Source organism: Oncorhynchus nerka, linkage group LG28 (genome assembly GCF_034236695.1).
Source record: "Oncorhynchus nerka isolate Pitt River linkage group LG28, Oner_Uvic_2.0, whole genome shotgun sequence".
In the NCBI taxonomy this organism is placed as follows: domain Eukaryota; kingdom Metazoa; phylum Chordata; class Actinopteri; order Salmoniformes; family Salmonidae; genus Oncorhynchus; species Oncorhynchus nerka.
Window position 1 is genome coordinate 22,016,092 of NC_088423.1, and position 20,045 is coordinate 22,036,136.

The following is a 20,045-nucleotide window of genomic DNA, read 5'->3' on the forward strand; positions in this document are numbered from 1 at the left end:
CTCTCTCAAGGCAGGACATGACCAGTGCAGAAGCAGTAAATTCAGCTGCAGCCTACAGGCTTTGTGATGGTATGCCCAAAGAATTCCTGTCCCACATTCATTTCACTTTGCCTCTTCGGGACACCCAGATGCCTATCCCTCTCCAACCAGCTCTACTTCTGCTCTCTGATTATATCTCAGTCTTTATACTATCACCATTGTTACTGTCAAACAGAGACACAAGGATAGAGTCCCAAATGGCACCCTATTCCCTATAGTGCACTACTTTTGACCAGGGCCTGCACTACAATATAAATAGGATGTTATTTAGGGCCAATTCAAGTATTTACGTATCTGACTACACTGTCACAGGAGACAGGGTGAGGCAAAAACCATGCAGTCATCTCAGAACAAAACAAACACAGAAATGATCGACATGTATCCAACGACAACAGAAAATAAAAGTTTAAAACGTGTCAGCCACTTGCTGTCAGCTAGCATAGTTCAGTGAGGTGCTGAATATAGGCCAGATGACACCACTACAGTACTTACTCAGTTCATGGTGACAGTTTTTGCTTTCCAAACAAAAAATTCAACACTTTGCTTAGTGAAAACACTTTGCTGAGTGTTAGAGTGGTTAACTCTTACCACTGACCCTGCAGCCGCTGTAAAGCCTCAGAGAGATGTATTCCTGTATTCTGGGGTAAAGGGCATTTTAGTACGACATCTGGGAACGGTTTGTCACAACTCCACAGAAGCTGTGTGTGTGTCTGTTTGGACAGGCTTTGTTAACACATTTCATAAGGAATAGTGTCCAGTGGCAAAGACTATAGAAACTGGATCTGAGAAGAATGTGTTTTTTCAAGTTTAATAGATATCTACACGTTATTTCTGACATTTAGATTTAATTCAACAAAATGAGCATTCTAGATAATATGACAACACTTACTGCTTCTATGCTTTTGGATCCACAAGGCTATATGGAAAAGATCCTGCTTGCTTCTTTGACTTAGCCTGGTTTAGCCCACGTTTATCACACAGTCAGCCTTAGTTTGTCCTGGTTTTCTCCAGGTTAGTCTTCCTCAGATCCCTGCAGTCAGTCAGTGTGTGAGTGTCATCCTCCTCCAACTCTCCCCCTAACACTGAACACTGCTGCCTGCCTGCTGTCTGCAGAGAGACTAGGTCTTCAAAACAAGTGGAGTGGAGAGAGGGAGGGAGGGTTGGAGAAATAAAGGGAGGAGCACAGATTGTGACCTATAGGGATGAAAGAAAAATAACAAAACGAGAGAGAAAGGGCAGATACAAGGAGAGAGAGAGCAACTTGAGGGGACTAGAGGGGAGAGCGGGGCGAGAGAGAAAAGAGACACACAGAGATAAGGAGAGAGCAATGAAGGGACCCAGAGGACAGAGAGAAATAGAAAGAGAAAGGGGGGTAAAGTAGCTGAAACAAGATTTAACAGTTTGTCTGGACAAATTAAACAAATTATGTATGGTTAAACTACAGTATGGTACTGTATAAACTGAATACAGTAGATTCAAATCAAATTTTATTTGTCACATACACATGGTTAGCAGATGTTAATGCGAGTGTAGCGAAATGCTTGTGCTTCTAGTTCCGACAATGCAGTGATAACCAACAAGTAATCTAACTAACAATTCCAAAACTACTGTCTTATACACAGTGTAAGGGGATAAGGAATATGTACATAAGGATATATGAATGAGTGATGGTACAGAGCAGCATACAGTAGATGGTATCGAGTACAGTATATACATATGAGATGAGTATGTAGACAAAGTAAACAAAGTGGCATAGTTAAAGTGGCTAGTGACATAAGGATGCAGTCGATGATCTAGAGTACAGTATATACGTATGCATATGAGATGAATAATGTAGGGTAAGTAACATTATATAAGGTAGCATTGTTTAAAGTGGCTAGTGATATATTTACATCATTTCCCATCAATTCCCATTATTAAAGTGGCTGGAGTTGGGTCAGTGTCAATGACAGTGTGTTGGCAGCAGCCACTCAATGTTATTGGTGGCTGTTTAACAGTCTGATGGCCTTGAGATAGAAGCTGTTTTTCAGTCTCTCGGTCCCAGCTTTGATGCACCTGTACTGACCTCGCCTTCTGGATGATAGCGGGGTGAACAGGCAGTGGTTCGGGTGGTTGATGTCCTTGATGATCTTTATGGCCTTCCTGTAACATCGGGTGGTGTAGGTGTCCTGGAGGGCAGGTAGTTTGCCCCCGGTGATGCGTTGTGCAGACCTCACTACCCTCTGGAGAGCCTTACGGTTGAGGGCGGAGCAGTTGCCGTACCAGGCGGTGATACAGCCCGCCAGGATGCTCTCGATTGTGCATCTGTAGAAGTTTGTGAGTGCTTTTGGTGACAAGCCGAATTTCTTCGCGACGCTGTCAGTGTGAGTGGACCAATTCAGTTTGTCTGTGATGTGTATGCTGAGGAACTTAAAACTTGCTACCCTCTCCACTACTGATCCATCGATGTGGATAGGGGGGTGTTCCCTCTGCTGTTTCCTGAAGTCCACAATCATCTCCTTAGTTTTGTTGACGTTGAGTGTGAGGTTATTTTCCTGACACCACACTCCGAGGGCCCTCACCTCCTCCCTGTAGGCCGTCTCGTCGTTGTTGGTAATCAAGCCTACCACTGTTGTGTCGTCCGCAAACTTGATGATTGAGTTGGAGGCGTGCGTGGCCACGCAGTCGTGGGTGAACAGGGAGTACAGGAGAGGGCTCAGAACGCACCCTTGTGGGGCCCCCGTGTTGAGGATCAGCGGGGAGGAGATGTTGTTGCCTACCCTCACCACCTGGGGGCGGCCCGTCAGGAAGTCCAGTACCCAGTTGCACAGGGCGGGGTCGAGACCCAGGGTCTCGAGCATGATGACGAGCTTGGAGGGTACTATGGTGTTGAATGCCGAGCTGTAGTCGATGAACAGCATTCTCACATAGGTATTCCTCTTGTCCAGGTGGGTTAGGGCAGTGTGCAGTGTGGTTGAGATTGCATCGTCTGTGGACCTATTTGGGCGGTAAGCAAATTGGAGTGGGTCTAGAGTGTCAGGTAGGGTGGAGGTGATATGGTCCTTGACTAGTCTCTCAAAGCACTTCATGATGACGGAAGTGAGTGCTACGGGGCGGTAGTCGTTTAGCTCAGTTACCTTAGCTTTCTTGGGAACAGGAACAATGGTGGCCCTCTTGAAGCATGTGGGAACAGCAGACTGGTATAGGGATTGATTGAATATGTCTGTAAACACACCGGCCAGCTGGTCTGCGCATGCTCTGAGGGCGCGGCTGGGGATGCCGTATGGGCCTGCAGCCTTGCGAGGGTTAACACGTTTAAATGTCTTACTCACCTCGGCTGCAGTGAAGGAGAGACCGCATGTTTTCGTTGCAGGCCGTGTCAGTGGCACTGTATTGTCCTCAAAGCCGGCAAAAAAGTTATTTAGTCTGCCTGGGAGCAAGACATCCTGGTCCGTGACTGGGCTGGGTTTCTTCTTGTAGTCCGTGATTGACTGTAGACCCTGCCACATGCCTCTTGTGTCTGAGCCATTGAATTGAGATTCCACTTTGTCTCTGTACTGACGCTTAGCTTGTTTAATAGCCTTGCGGAGGGAATAGCTGCATTGTTTATATTCGGACATGTTACCAGACACCTTGCCCTGATTAAAAGCAGTGGTTCGCGCTTTCAGTTTCACGCGAATGCTGCCATCAATCCACGGTTTCTGGTTTGGGAATGTTTTTATCGTTGCTATGGGAACGACATCTTCGACACGTTCTAATGAACTCGCACAACGAATCAGCGTATTCGTCAATATTTCCATCTGACGCAATACGAAACATGTCCCAGTCCACGTGATGGAAGCAGTCTTGGAGTGTGGAGTCAGCTTGGTCTGACCAGCGTTGGACAGACCTCAAGCGTGGGAGCCTCTTGTTTTAGTTTCTGCCTGTAGGCAGGGATCAGCAAAATGGATTCGTGGTCAACTTTTCCGAAAGGGGGGCGGGGCAGGGCCTTATATGCGTCGCGGAAGTTAGAGTAACAATGATCCAAGGTTTTACCACCCCTGGTTGCGCAATCGATATGCTGATAAAATTTAGGGAGTCTTGTTTTCAGATTAGCTTTGTTAAAATCCCCAGCTACAATGAATGCAGCCTCCGGATAAATGGTTTCCAGTTTGCAAAGAGTTAAATAAAGTTCGTTCAGAGCCATCGATGTAGAATGCACAGTAAAATACTGTACATTTGTTTTACAGCACACTGTAAGAGCTTCCTGTAATTTCAAGAGTTATACAATGTAGAATGCACAGTAAATGCACAACATCACAGTGCTACATTAGCTGTACCAATTTTTTTATTTTTTATTTCACCTTTATGTAACCAGGTAGGCAAGTTGAGAACAAGTTCTCATTTACAACTGTGACCTGGCCAAGATAAAGCAAAGCAGTTCGACACATACAACAACACAGAGTTACACATGGAGTAAAACAAATATACAGTCAATAATACAGTAGAAAAATAAGTTTATATACAATGTGAGCAAATGAGGTGAGATAAGGGAGGTAAAGGCATCACAAAAAAAAGGCCATGGTGGCGAAGTAAATACAATATAGCAAGTAAAACACTGGAATGGTAGATTTGCAGTGGAAGAATGTGCAAAGTAGAGATAGAAATAATGGGGTGCAAAGGAGCAAAATAAATAAATACAGTAGGGGGAGAGGCTCATGGGGCGGCGCATAATTGGCCCAGCATCGTCCGGGTTAGGCATGGCCGGCAGGGATGTCCTTTCCCCATTGCGCTCTAGTGACGCCTGTGGCAGACCGGGTGCATGCCCGCTGACATGGTCGCCAGGTGTACAGTGTTTCTTCCGACACATTGGTGTGGCTGGTTTCCGGGTTAAGTGGGCATTGTATCAAGAAGCAGTGCGGCTTGGTTGGGTTGTGTTTCAAAAGATGCACGGCTCTCAACCTTCACCTCTCCCAAGTCTGTACGGGAGTTGCAGCGATGGGACAAGACTGTAACTACCAATTGGGGAGAAAAAGGGTATAAAAAAAAAGAAAAGGAAAAGAATGCACAGTAAAATACCATAAATATGTTTTACAGTATTAATGATGGTGCATTGTGGGAAAACGTTGTAGGCGGGGAGTCTCTGGCTCATTAGAATATTTTAAGGCGTGCATTGTAAGAGGCTATATTTGTTGTACCCATGAGTGAGAATCCTGTACCCCCACACAATACACTAACATACTGTATTTTATTGATTCTATAGAATTTGTCCTGAAACTCTACAGTAACTTACTGGCCATTTGCTACATGTAATTTAATGTAATTTGGAATACAGTGTCTTACCACATTTTTGGAGAACAAAAGATGATTTTGAACTCTAGTGGGTGCATGGTATTGTTGTGTCTCACTCATTAACATACTTTGAGGCCTGTCTTGTAAGAGGCTATATTTGTTACAGCTGTTAGTGATAGTCCTGTACCAATTGAAGTGATATGTGGTAGAAGTTTCCTAACAATTAAATGTATATAGGGAACAGGTCAGAGTGGTAGTGGGTCTTAAACGTTTTACTGCTTAACCCGTTACCCATGTCCATTTGATCTGTTTTGCTCTGATTACAGCCAGTTAGGAAGCTTTTGTTTTGGCCTCTAGAAGTGCAAGTGATACACAACACCGAGTATGAATTAATATGCTTGCTGTAATGTGCAAATGACTGCAGCCAACCTGCTTGCTGTAATGCCTTGTAATTACAGTAAAATACTGTAGAAATAATGTTGCTAGAACTTTAAAGTCACTTTTACTGTTCTGTGTGTTATTGCTCTGGTTTCAAATTACCATTAATATCTCAGTATATGATTGGATTGGATCTAGTCAGAGATACATCGTAAGATATCTTGCTGTAATTACAATTACACTGAAGACCAAAGTATCCTTAACTACAACATTTTCAGTAACAGTTGATATGACTGTGAAATGTGTTTTCTTTATCAACCTTGGTTGAATGCACTGACTGTAAGTTGATAAGTACAAGAGTGTCCGCTAAAATGGCCAAAATGTAAATCGAAAAATGAAAACTTGCAAAGAAGACTGGGTAATATGTCACTGGGTCGGTAATTCCAGTAATATATATATTCCAGTAATATACTGTAAATTAGATTACAGCAATGGTTCCCAAACTTTTTATAGTCCTGTACCCCTTCAAACATTCAACCTCCAGTTACGTACCCCATCTAGCACCAGGATCAGCACACTCTCAAATGTTGTGAGCACCAGTCGTGTGAGAAACTCATCATCATGCAAGAGGTCAGACAAGTGAAATGATGAACAGTAAAGAAAACTTTAAGCTCGTCTCTCAATTTAAAAAAACATGTCAATCCTTTGCCCCTTGATATACAGCGCACTACTGTATGTTGTAAAAGCGTTACATGGTCGCTGCGCATATCATTGCGTAATGTAGAAATTACACAAGAGTTTAGGGCCCTAGCTTTACCAAAGTTAACCATTTTCTCTGTAGTGTCCGAAACGTCTTTCAAGCTGTCAGGCATTACCTTGGTAGCAAGAGCCTCTCAGTTGATGCTGCAGTGTACCCAAGTTGCGTCGGGAGCTACTGCTTGCACAGGTTGGAGTCATTAAAACTCATTTTTCAACCACTCCACAAAAGTCTTGTTAACCAACTATGGTTTTGGCAAGTCGGTTAGGATATCTACTTTGTGCATGACACAAATAATTATTCCAACAATTGTTTACAGACAGATTATTTCACTTATAATTCACTGTATCACATTTCCAGTGGGTCAGAGGTTTACATACACTAAGTTGACTGTGCCTTTAAACAGCTTGGAAAATTCCAGAAAATGATGTCATGACTTTAGAAGCTTCTGATAGGCTAATTGACATCATTTGAGTTAATTGGCTCATTCATCCCCCTCTTCTCCCCTGTAACTATTCCCCAGGTCGTTGCTGCAAATGAGAACGTGTTCTCAGTCAACTTACCTGGTAAAATATCAGATAAATAAAAGGAGGTCTACCTTCTATTCATTGCCTCTTTGCTTGACATCATGGAAAATCAAAATAAATCAGCCAAGACCTAAGAAAAAAATTGTAGACCTCCACAAATCTGGTACATCCTTGGGAGCAATTTCCAAACGCCTGAAGGTACCACATTCATCTGTACAAACAATAGTACGCAAGTATAAACACCATGGGACCACGCAACCGTCATACCACTCAGGAAGGAGATGCGTTCTGTCTCCTAGAGATGAACGTACTTTGGTGCGAAAAGTGCAAATCAATCCCAGAACAACAGCACAGGACCATGTGAAGATGCTGGAGGAAACAGGTACAAAAGTATCTATATCCACAGTAAAACGAGTGCTATATTGACATAACCTGAAAGGCCACTCAGCAAGGAAGAAGACACTGCTCCAAAACTGCCATAAAAATAAACAGACTACGGTTTGCAACTGCACATGGGGACAAAGATCGTACTTTTTGGAGAAATGTCCTCTGGTCTGATGAAACAAAAATAAAACTGTTTGGCCATAATGGCCATCATCATGTTTGGAGGAAAACGGGCGAGGCTTGCAAGCCGAAGAACACCATCCCAACCGTGAAGCACCGGGGTGGCAGCATCATGTTGTGGGGTTGCTTTGCTGCAGGAGCGACTGGAGCACTTCTCAAAATAGATGGCATCTTGAGGAAGGAAAAGTATGTGGATATATTGAAGCAACATCTCAAGACATCAGTCAGGAAGTTAAAGCTTGGTCGCAAATTGCTCTTCCAAATGGACAATGATCCCAAGCATACTTCCAAAGTTGTGGCAAAATGGCTTAAGGACAAAGTCAAGGTATTGGAGTGGCCATCACAAAGCCCTGACCTCAATCCTATAGAACATTTGTGGGCAGAACTGAAAAAGCTTGTGCGAGCAAGGAGGCCTACAAACCTGACTCAGTTACACCAGCTCTGTCAGGAGGAATGTGCCAAAATTCACCCAACTTATTGTGGGAAGCTTGTGGAAGGCTACATGAAATGTTTGACCCAAGTTAAACAATTTAAAGGCAATACTACCAAATACTAATTGAGTGTATGTAAACTTCTGACCCACTGGGAATGTGATGAAAGAAATAAAAGCTGAAATAAATCATTCTTTCTACTATTATTCTGACATTTCACATTCTTAAAATAAATTGGTGATCCTAACTGACCTAAGACAGGGAATCTTTGCTAGGATTATGTTGTGAAAAAACTGAGTTTAAATGTATTTGGCTAAGGTGTATGTAAACTTCTGACTTTAACTGAATGTACATGTAGGTACAGTTAAAGTGACTATGCATAGATGATAAACAGAGAGTAGCAGCAGCGTAAAAGAGTGGGTTGGCGGGTACGGGGTGGCGGGACACAATGCAAATAGTCCGGGTAGCCATTGTGCGGAGGCACCGGTTAGTCTGGCTAATTGAGGTAATATGTACGTGAATGTATAGTTAAAGTGACTATGTTTAGATGATAAACAGAGAGTAGCAGCAGCATAAAATAGTGATTGGCGGGGTGCTGGGACACAATGCAAATAGTCTGGGTAGCCATTTGATTACATGTTCAGGGGTCTTATGGCTTGGGGGTAAAAGCTGTTGAGAAGCCTTTTTGTCCTAGACTTGGTGCTCCGCTACCGCTTGAGAGAACAGAGAGAACAGTCTATGACTGGGGTGGCTGGGGTCTTTGACAATTTATAGGACCTTCCTCTGACACCACCTGGTATAGAGGTCCTGGATGGCAGGCAGTTTAGCCCCAGTGATGTACTGGGCCATACGCACTACCCTCTGTAGCAGTTGCCGTACCAGGCAGTGATGCAACCTGTCAGGATGCTCTCGATGTTGCAGCTGAAGAACCTTTTGAGGCTCTGAGGACCCATGCCAAATCTTTTCAGTCTTCTGAGGGGGAATATGTTTTTTCGTGCCCTCTTCACAACTGTCTTGGTGTGTTTGGACCATGTTAGTTTGTTGGTGATGTGGACGCCAAGGAACTTGAAAGTCTCAACCTGCTCCACTACAGCGCCGTCGATGAGAATGGGGGCGTGCTCGGTCCTCCTTTTCCTGTAGTCCACAATCATCTCCTTTGTCTTGGTTATGTTGAGGGATAGGTTGTTATTCTGGCACCACCCGGCCAGGTCTCTGACCTCCTCCCTATAGGCTGTCTCGTCATTGTCGGTGATATTGCCTACCACTGTCATCTGCAAACTTTATGATGGTGTTGGAGACGTGCCTCGCCATGCTGTCATGTGTGAACAGGGAGTACAGGAGGGGACTGAGCACGCACCCCTGAGGGGCTCCAGTGTGAGGATCAGCGTGGCAGATGTGTTGCTACCTACCCTCACCACCGGGGGGCGGCCCGTCAGGAAGGGTCCTTAACTTAGGAAGGGTCCTTAACACAGGGTCCTTAACTTAGTGATGAGCTTTGAGGGCACAATGGTGATGAACGCTGAGCTGTAGTCAATGAATAGCGTTCTTATGTAGGTGTTACTTTTGTCCAGGTGGGAAAGGGCAGTGCAATAGAGATTGCATCATCTGTTTGAGCGGTATGCAAATTGAATAGTGCATTTCATGTAAAAAAAAAATGTAAAATTGAAATCGAAAACCATGATATTTTTTTTTAGAATCTCACTGAAACCGAACTGATTTCAAAAAGCACTAATTGCTCAGCATTAGGTACTGTACAATGGATTACTGTCAAATGGATTACAGTAGCTGTGCTCTAAAATAAATTAAAGTAACCTTCTGGCCAATTGCTGCCAGTAAATTACAAGAAATTTGACAGGAAATGTTTTACAGTGTGATGTCACAAAAGGTTTGATTGAACACTGGGATGATAATAATAGTGTGATGTGAGAAGGATTTAAACAGGAATGATATTTACATTTTCGACTTGGAAAGAAGCCAAAATAGTCAAGATGTTGTCAGTGAACAATACCACTCATACTGCTACATGTATATTAATACAACTGTAGGTGGGTGTTAAATTATGCTTACATATCAAACTAAAAACCATGCCTTTCGGCTTACGTGCAAATAAAGTTGGAGTCGTCACACTCCCAACAACGTCATGTGCAGTCTGCTGTTGGATGGAAATCCCAACTTCACTCACTTACCTTAGACCTAGACACACACACACACACACACACACACACACACACACACACACACACACACACACACACACACACACACACACACACACACACACACACGTCTGTAACTAGCTCCTTAACGTGATGAATGACTGAATCCCTTAATGGAGGGAGCTGTAAAGGCTCAGTGATTTCTGTCAATCAACTCACTCCATTCTAAAGATTGAAGAGATGAATGATCGACAGATTGCTGCCACATAGTGCTCTGGTCAAAAGTAGTGCACTGCCCCATATATGCAATATGGTGCCATTTGGGACACTCCCAGAGACTAAAGCACGGTTAGGCAACTAGATTCAGCCATGGAATGATTTTTGTTGGAGCAGATGGTCGGCGGGCCAGAACATAACAAATAAACCACAACTAAGCCCCAAAAGAAATTGTATTTTCAAATATAATCATTTCATACCTTGATTGCACTACATTATTTTGTTTTGTAATTTAAAACAGGACTTTGTTACGAGAGGCGTATCTAGACAGCTGCTGTTGTCACCAACTCTGTTTTGTAGTAGGCTAGTTGACACACATGGCTTTAATACTGGTGTTGAGTGGCAAAAACATCCCCTGAATCCCCAAGGCCCTGCTAACTGGGGGCGGCAGGGTAGCCTAGTGGTTAGAGCGTTGGACTAGTAACCGGAAGGTTGCAAGTTCAAACCCCCAAGCTGTCGTTAACCCACTGTTCCTAGGCTGTCATTGAAAATAAGAATTTGTTCTTAACTGACTTGCCTGGTTAAATAAAGGTAAAAAAAATAAAAATAGAAACTCTGACACACACACACTCGCATCTCAATTCAACAGCTCAGACACAAGAGGTATGTGGCAGGGTCTACAGTCAATCACGGACTACAAAAAGAAAACCAGCCCCGTCACGGACCAGGATGTCTTACTCCCAGGCAGACTAAATAACTTTTTTGCCCGCTTTGAGGACAATACAGTGCCACGGACACGGCCCGCAACCAAAACATGCGGACTCTCCTTCACTGCAGCCGACGTGAGGAAAACATTTAAACGTGTCAACCCTCGCAAGGCTGCAGGCCCAGACGGCATCCCCAGCCGCGCCCTCAGAGCATGCGCAGACCAGCTGGCTGGTGTGTTTACAGCCATATTCAATCAATCCCTATCACAGTCTGTTGTTCCCACATGCTTCAAGAGGGCCACCATTGTTCCTGTTCCCAAGAAAGCTAAGGTAACTGAGCTAAACGACTACCGTCATCATGAAGTGCTTTGAGAGACTAGTCAAGGACCATATCACCTCCACCCTACCTGACACCCTAGACCCACTCCAATTTGCTTACCGCCCAAATAGGTCCACAGACGATGCAATCTCAACCACACTGCACACTGCCCTAACCCACCTGGACAAGAGGAATACCTATGTGAGAATGCTGTTCATCGACTACAGCTCGGCATTCAACACCATATAGTGCCCTCCAAGCTCGTCATCAAGCTCGAAACCCTGGGTCTTGACCCCGCCCTGTGCAACTGGGTACTGGACTTCCTGACGGGCCGCCCCCAGGTGGTGAGGGTAGGCAACAACATCTCCACCCCGCTGATCCTCAACACTGGGGCCCCACAAGAGTGCGTTCTGAGCCCTCTCCTGTACTCCCTGTTCACCCACGACTGTGTGGCCACGCACGCCTCCAACTCAATCATCAAATTTGCGGACGACACAACAGTGGTAGGCTTGATTACCAACAACGACGAGACAGCCTACAGGGAGGAGGTGAGGGCCCTCGGAGTGTGGTGTCAGGAAAATAACCTCACACTCAACGTCAACAAAACTAAGGAGATGATTGTGGACTTCAGGAAACAGCAGAGGGAACACCCCCCTATCCACATCGATGGAACAGTAGTGGAGAGGGTAGTAAGTTTTAAGTTCCTCGGCGTACACATCACAGACAAAACAGCATCGTGAAGAAGGCGCAGCAGCGCCTCTTCAACCTCAGGAGGCTGAAGAAATTCGGCTTGTCACCAAAAGCACTCACAAACTTCTACAGATGCACAATCGAGAGCATCCTGTCGGGCTGTATCACCGCCTGGTACGGCAACTGCTCCGCCCACAACCGTAAGGCTCTCCAGAGGGTAGTGAGGTCTGCACAACGCATCACCGGGGGCAAACTACCTGCCCTCCAGGACACCTACACCACCCGATGTCACAGGAAGGCCATAAAGATCATCAAGGACAACAACCATCCGAGCCACTGCCTGTTCACCCCGCTATCATCCAGAAGGCGAGGTCAGTACAGGTGCATCAAAGCTGGGACCGAGAGACTGAAAAACAGCTTCTATCTCAAGGCCATCAGACTGTTAAACAGCCACCACTAACATTGAGTGGCTGCTGCCAACACACTGACTCAACTCCAGCCACTTTAATAATGGGAATTGATGGGAAATTATGTAAAATATATCACTAGCCACTTTAAACAATGCTACCTAATATAATGTTTACATACCCTACATTATTCATCTCATATGTATACGTATATACTGTACTCTGTATCATCTACTGCATCTTTATGTAATACATGTATCACTAGACACTTTAACTATGCCACTTTGTTTACATACTCACCTCATATGTATATACTGTACTCAATACCATCTACTGTATCTTGCCTATGCCGCTCTGTACCATCACTCATTCATATATCTTTATGTAAAAATTCTTTATCCCCCTACACTTGTGTCTATAAGGTAGTAGTTTTGGAATTGTTAGCTAGATTACTTGTTGGTTATTACTGCATTGTCGGAACTAGAAGCACAAGCATTTAGCTACACTCGCATTACCATCTGCTAACCATGTGTATGTGACAAATAAAATTTGATTTGATTTGACACACACACATACACACACACACACACATACACACACACCACCTATATTGGTCTATTTTCTGTAGATTAAGTTTGGATTAGCAGGTTCCCATACCTCTTTCACACTGAGGGCTTTTCTCTATGTCTCCTGTTAGTATCAGTTGGTTATTGTGGTTATTATTATGAACAATGTGGATTCATTAATGTGTGTGTGTGTGTGTGTGTGTGTGTGTGTGTGTGTGTGTGTGTGTGTGTGTGTGTGCACTACTGACAAACTGACACTCGCAAACTTGGTTCTGACATGCACGTTATTTATTTTTCTGACATTCACTCTACCTACTCAGTTGATGAAGGAGTGAACTGCAGGGCTTACATACAGTAACAAACATGATCAAGATTAAATAAATTATATACATAAAAGGTTATGCCATCATCTCACATCACACCTATAGGAATGTCAGTCAAGACACAATCAAGTGAGACGACAAAAATACATGAAATCAAATCAAATGTTAAATCCACAAGAAGGTAGAGTGAATGAAATGACACTGGGGAATAAAAAAATATTATTCAGCAGTACTATTAAATCACCACTAGATGCCACTCTCGTCCTATGTACAATTAATTTACATACTATCAACAGAACAGAGCCATGGAAAGGTAGGCAAACTTAACAAGGTCTGTGGCTGTGCGTGTGTCACAGGAGGTTGGGGGCACCTTAATTGGGGAGGACAGCTCATGGTAATGGCTGGAGCGTTTTAGGTGGAATGGTATCAAATATATTAAACACGTGGTTTCCATGTGTTTGATGCCATTCCATTTGCTCCATTACAGCCATTATTATGAGCCGTCCTCCCCTCAGAAGAAATGTCTATGATTCGTTCAGATTTGTATCTGGTCCACACTGCCTAAATGTGTACTTATTTGTGTAAATGCATTTGATGTCAATGTCTGGGAAAGACGTCTAAAAGACGTATTTTCAATGTCATTTTGCTTACTGGGTAAGAACAGATAGAAAGGTCAACAAGAACCAGAGGAGGCCGGTGGGAGGAGCTATAGCAGGACTGGCTCATTGTAATGGCTGGAATGGAATCAATGGAACGATATCAAACACATCAAACATATGGACCCTGTCATCCTATAGCTCCTCCCACCAGCCGCCACCGAGAAGAACATATAGGAAGATAGAAAGTGCCCTTCTCTCCAACAGAAACATTACAGGCAGCGGTGAGTAGCTCACACACGCATTCAGTGATTTGGCAAGAGTACAAATCACCTGGGACCAGGCTAGGAGGGAGGGGATTAGGAGACAGATTAGTTAATACCCTAATATACTAACTTTCATAGCTAATGTTACTTCCAAAGATTTTAAAAAGTATATTTGTTACCATGACTAGCTAACTAGTAAGTGGTAAACAAAAGTCTAGCGTAGGTGAAGGCTAAAAGCTATACTTAGCTAGGTAGATATTTAGCAGTAACGTGCCTCAAACACTCCATCTAGTTCCTCAGTTATATCATCTGCATTAAGTTCCAGCGCCACCCCAGAGATAACCCCCTTGATAGGTGTCCTGCTTTGAAGACCCACACACTACACATTCCATTCAGATAACTGTTTAAAGGGCACAAAGCACGCTTCATCTGCTCCGCAGACACCAAACCAAAAAAAGAAAACACTTGTTATTCTAACTGACACAGCATTACTCAACGCATCCATGATTTTTATTGAGATTTCCTCCAACCCCCATGTTATCCAGCTTGATGAGTAGGCCTCCCTTCCACATCATATCATAAGCCTACATCAAAGAAAACGGCTACCACCACCTCCTTATTTGCCTGTGCCTTCCGTTTGACTGACTCAATGCACAGTTCAGGATCAATCGTTCACCTGCCTTTCCAGAACCCACGTTGATCTGGTGACATTAGTCCTCTACTCTCCAGAAAGTACGTTATCATCCTTTCCATACGTTTATATACATGAGATGTCAACGCTATCGGCCTATAGCTTGAAGGAGTATTAGGGTCTTTCCCTGGTTTCCATATTGGCACCACAACAATCTGCTTCCAACTTCCAGGCGGTTTCCCTTCCTGCCACACCTTATTGTAAAGGCCCAATACTTTCCCCATTGCAGTGTCACTGAGATGAGCCATTATGATGTAACACATCCCATCCATCCCAGGAGATGTTGCTCCAGCTTTAGCTAATGCTCTCTTCATCTCAGCCAATGTAAAAGGGCCATTCAATGTATCCCCACTTTTGCTCTCTGATCCAGGACCCTCTGATGTTCTCCTCTGACCTTCTCTCTCCCACGCTTCTGTCAGATTATTTGAGCTGTGCACCTTCACAAATGCCTGGGCTAACATCTCTGCCTTCTCCATGTCTCTCACTGCAACAGTCTCCCCACTTTACAGCACAGGGAGATCCCAATCTATTCTGACCCCACTCATCCTCTTAATCATCCCCTATACTGTACCTTTCCCACAGAAGTGGTCCTGCCTATGTTTCCACAGAACAGGCAACAATATCCTCTCTTAACTGTCCTAATGATTGTTCTTACTACTGCTTGTTTATACTGAATCAGGTGCTGGTAATTATGGGACCTTTTCAACATTATGAAAGCCCTGTTCCTACACTTCACTATTTCTCTACACTCTTCAATCCACATTTTATATATTTTTTATCCCACCCTTCAGCTACCCTTAACCCCTCCCATCTATCTCTAAAAACCATCCAGTCTTGACTTCTACTTGCCATATATTTTTCACTGTGCTGTGATGTTTCACAAAAGTTCTGAACCTACCTATTCTTATAGTTTCCACAGATTCTACATTAAAGACAAACACCTTTACTAAAAGTTATAAATATATAAATATAAATATATAAATTATATTATTGTTCGACTGACCATGGCTTTTCAAGTCACCCAGCAGTGCTATTTGCAAAGATGGCTTTAAGTGAATGTTGGGATTTTTCAGCCATTCCTGAACCTGCAACCAAAAACAAACTACATATGGGCAATACCAAAACAAGTGATCTAATGATTATATATCTTTGCAACAAAATATGCAGAGCTGGGATGTTTGTATCCCCCATATACATAACATTCTATTGGAAAACAAACTGGATGATCTCCGTTCGAGATTGTCCTACCAACAGGACATTCATAACTGTTATATCTCATGTTAATAGAGTTGTGGCTGAACGACGACACAGAGAATATAGAGCTGGCAGAGTTTTCTGTGCATCGGCAGGACAGAACAGCTACGTCTGGTAAGACTAGGGGTGGGGGTGTGTGTCTATTTGTCAATAACAGGTGGTGCGCGATGTCTAATATTAAAGAAGTCTCAAGGTATTGCTTGCCTGAGGTAGAGTACATTATGATAAGCTGCAGACCACACGATCTACCAAGAGAGTTCTTATCTATATTATTCGTAGCCGTCTATTTACCTCCAAAGAACGAAGCTGGCACTAAGACCGCACTCAACAAGCTGTATAAGGCCATAAGCAAACAAGAAAATGCTCATCCAGAAGCTCCTAGTGGCCCGGGGACTTTAATGCAGGCAAACTGAAATCTGAGTTACCTAATTTCTACCAGCATGTCACATGTGCAACCAGAGGGAAAAAAATCTGGACCACATTTACTCAACACACAGAGACGCATACATAGCGCTCCCTCGCCCTCCATTTGGAAAATCTGACCATAAGTCTATCCTCCTGATTCCTGGTTAGAAGCACAAACTAAAGCAGGAAGTACCAGTGACTCGCTCAATACGGAAGTGGTCAGATGACGTGGATGCTATGCCTCCTGTACGCCCTGTTCACTCATGACTGCATGGCCAGGCACGACTCCAACACCATCATCAAGTTTGCCGATGACACAACCTTGGTAGGCCTCATCAACGACAATGATGACACAGCCTACAGGGAGGTCAGAGACCTGGAGTTGTGGTGCCAGGACAACAACCTCTCCCCCTATATTGTGGATAAAGAGTTACCTGTCTAACAGAACACACATTGTAATATGTGTGGTATGGTGGTTTTATACATTTTGTATTGTAGATATGTAGTGGTGTAATAATGTTATGATATACTGTTTTATCTTTTGTTTTATGTGTGATAAGTAGTTGCTGCCTTAGCAGAAGCTAATGGGGATCGATAATAAATACAAATACAAATTATATTATTTACAAAGATTATACAATTTTTAAACATTTATTTTAAGATTTTTTTATCAATTATTATTTTTCTGGTGGATTAAACTGAAATTGCAACCAGCTTTCTATGGCTTGTTTTAAAAAATATTAATATTTCAGAGATGATTTAATTTTTAAATGACCGAAAGTGAGAGGTTGTAATCTGAATTCATGGAAAGGGCTATTTTTGAACAGAGGGTAAGCCATTCCTAATAATCTGTTGCAGAACCAGTTCGGATTCAAGTATAACTTGTATGACTGAAGCATTTAGTCAAATCAAACTTTATTGCCACATGCGCCGAATACAACAAGTGTAGACTTTACCATGAAATGCTTACTTACAAGTCCTTAACCAACAGTACAGTTCAAGAAGAAGAAAATATTTACCAAGTAGGCTAAAATAAAAAAAGTAATAATAAAAAGTAACACAATAAGAATAACGAGGCTATATACAGGGAGCACCGGTACCGAGTCCGTGTGCAGGGGTACAGGCTAGTTGAGGACTATGCATAGGTAACAAACAAACAGCGAGTAGCAGCAGTGTACAAAAGGGAGGGGGTGTCAATGTAAATTGTGCAGTGTGATTTTTATGAATTGTTCAGCAGTCTAATGGCTTGGGGGTAGAAGCTGTTGAGGAGACTCTTGGTCCTAGACTTGCCACTCTGGTACCGCTTGCCGTGCGGTAGCAGAGGAAACAGTCTATAACTTGGGTGACTGGAGTCTCTGACAATTTTATGGGCTTTCCTCTGACACCGCCTATTATATAGGTCTTGGATGGCAGGAAGCTTAGCCCCAGTGATGTACTGGGCCGTACACACTACCCTCTGTAGCGCCTTATCATGATGCCGAGCAGTTGCCATACCAGGTGGTGACGCAACCGGTCAGGATGCTCTCAATGCAGATATCAATATTGCAGATTTATTGTTGGATCTGATTTTACTAACTAACATTTCCATGGCCATAATAAATAGATACAGTATGCTGATAGTGGACAAACTTGTTTTACTACTCTTTTACAGTTGAATACTTTCTGAGATGTAGACATTATTTATTATTTTACACCTGGGGTTACTATACATTCTGTAACTTTAACCCATTGCATAAGAGATTCTCCTAAATTAAAATAGTCCATGCATTTATGTATACATTATAGTTGTTATTTATCAAATGCCTGGTTCTATTGTTTTCAGTTATTGTCTTATATTATCTCCAATGTATCTCCTATGTAAAAAATCTGATTAGGATGAATAATATTCGACAACACCTTTTTAATTCTAAGTGCTATACATTTAGCTAAAATGCTGGCATCACAACACTGAAGTGTAAGAGTTCTCCATTTTTATAGGAGTGGTTAAAACATGTTAATAATGGACATTTGAGTACATCTAAAAATATTTGATATACCTCAACTGCCATCCAGCCTTGGAGTTTTCCTGGATTTAAAGGCTTTAATTACATCTAGAAATGCATCCTCTGTATTCAGGCCTTCACACGAGTCTTTCTGTACCTCTGTTCATTTTACACTACTAATAGAAAAAAAATCCTCACAATTAACTTCAGTTAGTAGAGATGGACTAGACTGAAATGAAACATAATCTGAAAGTACTTTGCTTCCTCTAAAAATATTGTTTGGTGAATCATGGATGACACCGTCATTTGTAACAAGTTTCTGTATATTATTTTTGGTAGCATTTCTATGTTGAAGATTAAAAAAGAATTTGGTGCATTTTTCCCAATATTCCATCCAATTCGCTTTATTTTGTTAATATATTACACTTGATCTTTCTTGAATAAGCAACTCCATTTCTTAGTTTTTCTTCTAACTTATTCTGTTCATGAAAATAAAAATGTGGTTTTGGTCTTAATTTATGGTTAGGGTTATGCTTAGCAGTGTGTTTAAGGTTATTGTTAGGTTTAAAATTACATTTTAAGAAGAGAAATTGTAGAAATCGGCGGGGTTTATTTATAACGTTATGTTTGTGGTAACTAGTGACGACCCTGAACTGGAACTGTTGTCTGCGCATGCGTAAATGCTGTTTTGGCGAAATTTAGACTATCCGGTTAAGTGAAAGAAAATGTTCTATTTAGTTAGCAGCTTTTTGACTTGTACTTTCAAACGTGTCATTCCAGACATCAATGCTGTAGTTTAACAGCGGAATGAAGCATATTCTCTCAGCGAAACAATCAGAAAGTAGTGGGTACAATATTACCCAGCATTCCCTTCGCCCGTGTATAATGGAAACGGTATTTGATCATTTGCTGAAATTTCACCAAAAACACATAAAGCTACATTAAATTCCCTACTGGACCATATTATTGTGCACGGACTCAACATGCAATATTTTGTATTGTAGGTTTACCCAATGTGCGTTCAGTATGTTTGTCTACATAAAGAAACGTCTTGATGAGTAACTATAGAGCCACAGTGTTGCTGAAATTGCTACCCTATCCCTACTGTCGGTCTTGGTTGGCACCGAGTTTTTATCTCAGTCTATTTTCATCTATGAAAGTTACAGTTGTGCCATACATTTACGAACGGACAAGCTGACTGCGCTCTGAATTTACCAACGGCCCAGAGCACAATTACAGCTTCAATGACTCTTGATTGGTCAACATCACACTCTGTGGTCCCGCATTCGATGGCAGAGACGAAGTACGACAGAAAACACCATTTCTAGTAGTTACCATAGCCACAAAGTCAATTTTGACAATATCGTAAAAAATCACGAAAACAAAAATGAGCTTTTGGGTCTTAATTTAGGGTTATGCATAAGGTTAGCAGTGTGGCTATGGTTAGGCTTAAGGTTAGTGTTAGGTTTAAAATAACATTTTAAGAAGATAGATTGTAGAAATAGGCGGGGTGTATGACTT

General features: G+C 42.6%; 1 protein-coding gene across 2 annotated transcripts in view; it reads right to left on the reverse strand.

Moving 5' to 3' along the window:
• Positions 1 to 1,156, reverse strand: part of c1qtnf1 (C1q and TNF related 1) — a 91,419-nt gene extending 90,263 nt beyond the window's left edge. For both annotated transcript variants that reach the window (XM_065012694.1, XM_065012695.1), the window contains exon 1: positions 929 to 1,156. The gene's annotated coding sequence lies outside the window, so the exon portion shown is untranslated. The remainder of the gene's footprint in view (positions 1 to 928) is intronic.
• Between the last annotated feature and the right edge of the window lie 18,889 nt (positions 1,157 to 20,045).